Below are 4,795 nucleotides of genomic sequence, written 5' to 3'. Positions count from 1 at the left end.
CCTTGCAGCCCCCGCTCCCACCCCGCACCCCCATCCCCGCTGTCCCAGCCCCTGGGGCTCGCACCCCCAGCACTGGGGCGGGTTTGGAGAGACCGGACAGAGCAGCCCAGGAGCCCCGGGCAGGGCAGCAGGAGCCGGTCACAGCCGGGGCACCCCTCTGCAGGGGCATGGGGCTGAGGGAGCTGGGCTCCTGCTGCAGGAACCCGAAGTCTCTGCTGATGCCCAGTGTGGGCCCTTCCCTCCCTGGGACGGTGCCCAGGGGGCCCTTCCCTCACTGGGATGCTGCTGCTGCCCCACACGGCTCTCTCAGGATCTGGGAATGCTTGAGAGCCAGGCACTCCTGGCATCTCCCCTGGCACTAGCTGCTGCAGGCTCATCACTCCTCTCCCCGATTTTCCATTCTAAATTGCACCATGACTGCGGGATAGAAAAGGCAGATATTTTATGGTGTCCGGGGGTGGGAAGGGAGTTGTGGCTGCTTTGAGGAGGGACGGGGAGCAGCACGGCTCGGAGCCGTGGTTCCCAGCACGGTGCCACCAAGATGTTTCTTCCACGGGCACAAGAAGGGTGACACTCACGGACAGCACCGAGCAAATCCCCGTAGGACACAGGGACACAGAAACGCTACCCAGCTCCCCCTGGCCCAGAGGCAGCTCCAAATCCCCATCAGGGCGGATCCTCTCCGCCCTCAGCAGCGCCGCGCTGCCAATAAGGTCAGTCCGAGCGCCTCTGGCTCCCTCGCACGGTGACAGGGCTGTCCCCTCCCGTCCATCCCAGCATCTCGGGGCCGCTGAACCTCCAAGATGCGATCGCGGCGGCCCAGATGGGTCAAAGCCAATTAGCGTCAGGGCAGCGAATTTCAGCGCAAAGCGTGTGACAGAGCAGCGCCGGCGGGAGCAGCGCTGGCCCAGCCGCGGGGGTAGAGCAGGCTCCTCCTGCCTGCACCATCCCTCCCGCCCCGCACCCTCCCTCCTGCTCCTCCTGCTCCCTCCTGCCCGCACCGTCCCTCCTGCCCCTCCTGCCCTGCATTCCCCCCTCCTGTCCAGCACCATCCTTCACTCCTGCCCTTACCCTCCCTCTTGTCCTCGCCCTCCCTCCTGTCCTCACCATCCCTCCTGTCCCGCACCCTCCCTCCTGTCCCTCCTGCTCCCCAGACACGCCGCCAGCTGCTGTCACAGCCCCCCGGCCTCTCAGGCTGGGCACCGTAGGGTGCAGGCAGCAGGAGCCTCAGCCCGGCCGTGCTGCTGCCACCCCAGCAGCTCAGGGCGCTCTCCTGGCACACGGGAGCTCATGGCCTTCCCACAGGCTGATAAGCTCCCTGAGAGAGGCTTTAATCACATTTCCCTGTTTGCTGCTCCAGGAGACAGAGATAATGAAGGGTGGGATGGAAGCGGTGTCTGTGCACTCTCTGCAGCAGGAAAACAGGGAAAGGGAGGAGGAGAGCAGGGGGTGCAGCTGGGGAGCTGCTCCCACCCCTTATCCCTGGTGGGGGACAAGAGACCACCAGCAAACCCCTGCTCTGTCCTGGCTGAGCTGTGCTGGAGCACGAGCCTTCAACCTCTGCAGCATCCCATCCCATCCCATCCCATCCCATCCCATCCCATCCCATCCCATCCCATCCCATCCCATCCCATCCCATCCCATCCCATCCCATCCCACCCCATCCCATCCCATCCCATCCCACCCCATCCCATCCCATCCCACCCCATGGATCCCATCCCAGGGGGCACCAGGCTGTGCACTCCGTGTTTCAGTCCCTGTGCACTGTGAATTACCCCGCACCAGGCAGGAGTGAATTCCCTGGCAGCACGGCTCTCTGCCCGTGCTGCAGCATCTCCTGCTCCCCTCTCCCGGCTGGAGCTGCCATCTGCCACCTGGCCCAGCCGTGCCCATGGCACCGGTGACAGATGGCACCGGAGCTGCCCCGCTCGGCCTGGGGCTGTGCCTGCTCCCTGCCTGCCCCAGGGCTCCCTGCCTGCCCCAGGGCTCCCTGCCTGCCCCAGGGGCTCCATCCTCTGGGAGGGCGGACCCGGCCCATGAGAGGAGAGGCAGAGCCGGCAGAGCCTCTCGTCCCCCCGCAGTCCTGTGAGTGGTTTGTGGGGTCGCACAGGGCACACCGAGGCCCCCTGAAGTCCTACAGGTTTGTAGGGTCGCACATCGAGCGACCCTGCCCTCCGGGGCTCCCGGCCCAGCCCCCAGAGCTGGCACTGGGCACAGAAATGAGGAAGGTTCTGTCATTCCCGGCCCTGGAGCAGTTCCCGGTGCCACCGGCAGGGACGCAGGGCCGTGCCCGGTGCCCAGCCCAGTGCCCAGCCCGGTGCCCAGCCCGGCTCCCCCGGTGCTGCCTCTCTCCCGGAGCTGATGGGGAGGGTGTGAACATCACCCCCACCAGTGTGGAGTGCTGATTTCCCACCATTGAATGGACGCATTTCAGTGAGGTTTATGGATGCAATAAATACACAAACGGGGAGCTGAGAAGCCCCGTGTCCCGGCTAAGGGCCTGGGCTGTTGGCCAGGCAGCAGAGGAGAAGGGGGAATTTCTTCTGCTCTCTGTAATTATAGAAGGAAGGTGAGCAGCAAGACAGGAAGGTTTCAGGGCAGGGCAGCTGCTCCAAGGAATCCCCTGTATTCCACAACCTTGGGTGATTTCCCAGCAGCTCCCTGACATCTGGCTGGGATCCATCTCACCCCCAGGGACACGGGAGCGTGGCAAGGCTAGGCTCAGTTCCACGAGCACAGGGCAAAGTTTGCCCTCTCCAAACACGGCTTAGGAATAGAGCTGTGTTTATGGAGAGGTGGGAGCAGGGCCCGGGTCCTGTGAGGGCTCAGGGAGAGCTGCAGGCTCCTTTCCTGGAATTGCACCCATCATCCAGACCCACCACAAGCCCCTGCTGCAGCCAGTCTTGCTCTCCGGGGAATTACAGAAGGGATAAATGAATGAATGCTGGCTAATTAAGCAATTAATTACTGCCTGCTCTGTGGGCAGTGCCTGGTGCAGCTGCAAAGCTCCCAGAGCCACCCTTCTCTCCTCACACCCGTGACCCCTCGGATGGGCAGCAGGGGAAGCAGGGGAGGGGGGTTGGAAATTGAAATGCTGTCGGGATGTTTAATTATCCCTTCATCATTTGTCACCCCGGGTGCGGCGCTGGGGATGGATCGCTCCCTGCCCGGGCTGGATTTCTGCCCGGGGGCAGAGGGGCTGTGCCCGCGGGCATCACCCGCTCCAGCAGGGCATTCCCGAATGTGAGCGCATCCCTGGCATCCCACTGGCCTCGCACCGGGTCAGTGACCCCGGGCATCCTGCCTTGGTGGACACAGCCCTGGAGGGGAGGGATCCCACGGGAACTGGGGAGGGATCCCGGCTGCCTGTCCCTGATTAACCATCAGCCTTCCCATGCCTGTTCCCAATGCCAGGATTGTGCTCTGCTGTGCTGTGCCACCCCTGTACACATCACTGCTGCTGCTGCTCCATCACAATTAAAACCAGCAGCCGGTGTTTGATGATATTTATTGAGGGAAAGTGAGGATTGCTTCATCTTCCTCTTGAATTATGTCTTCCTGCTTGGGAAGAGCAGACACAGAACATCCTGGCTGCCTCACACCCACAGCAGGTCCCACCTCTGGTGTCCCACAGGGCTCCCAGAGACCCTTGAGATGTTTCATGAACCAGGAGAAATGTGCTGGGCAAAGCCCCATGCTGCTCATGAGATGAGCACGCCTTGCAAAGCCCGGCCTGTCTGCCTGGTTTAGCTGGGATGTGGAGCAGGAGGAAGGAAGGGCCCAGCACACCTTGGAAAGCCTGGTGTGTCTGCCTGGTTTAGCTGGGATGTGGAGCTGGAGGAAGGAAGGGACAGCGCTCCTGTGCTGAGCCCCAGAGGGTGCAGGGCTGGACCCAAAGGTACCAAAGCTCAGACCCCCACTCAGTGCCCAGGGCTGTCACCAGAGCTGGGACATCAGTGGGATGACAGCCCCAGGGCTGTGACAGGGGTGCTGGCACCACGCTGCCCTGCAGCTCCCTGGCAGCCAGCAGGGTGACACTGATGACAAATGACACTGGGCCTGCAATTACAGCCAGGCTGTGCTCAGCCAGCACTGCTGCATTATTGAGAGCAACCAAAAATACTCCCAGCTCAGACATTAAGGGGTCTGGGCCTCATGGTGAGTGGCTGCCAGGGCTGCCTCAGCCTGGGCTGGCAGAGGGGACAGCCTGGAATGTGCTGGAGGTGTTCACACATCCTCCATCCCACAGGGGTGAGCAGAGCACCTTGAAGGGTTTGGGATGCCCTTGGGAAAGTGGCACTAGGACAACATCCTTTGCCTTGGTGTCATTGTCACCTCTGGGCCTGGCTGCTCCAGGGGACTGCCCCGGGTCAGGTTCCTCTCTGCCAGCACCACAGAATTCCCTCTGCTGAGGGGCTCCTTCCTCAGCAGGGATCAACATGGACCTGAACCTCCTCCCTGTTCTCCCCCAGGAGGAATGCCATCCCTTCCTGGGAGCTGCTCTGTGCCCAGCTCGCTCAGCCCAGCTGTGGGGTGACTGCGCCTGTGCCAGATGTGCTCATGTGCAGCCAGATGTGCAGCTGCTCAGAGCAAGATGTGCAGGGAGGAGTTAACCCACACCTCCGATAACCACATAACCTTGGGCTGATGTTCCTCCAAAGCCCAAGAAGAGCCCCAAAACATATCAGAAAAAAAAAGTTTTTTTCTATTTTCTGATCCATTTTCCACCAGGAAGGAGTTTGATGGAACACTGTAAGCCCACAGGCGTGTGGCCAGGCACAGTGTCCCCTCTGCC

This window comes from Zonotrichia albicollis, chromosome 19, assembly GCF_047830755.1.
Source record: "Zonotrichia albicollis isolate bZonAlb1 chromosome 19, bZonAlb1.hap1, whole genome shotgun sequence".
Classification (NCBI taxonomy): Eukaryota; Metazoa; Chordata; class Aves; order Passeriformes; family Passerellidae; genus Zonotrichia; species Zonotrichia albicollis.
Note: the sequence above shows the minus strand (reverse complement) of the source record.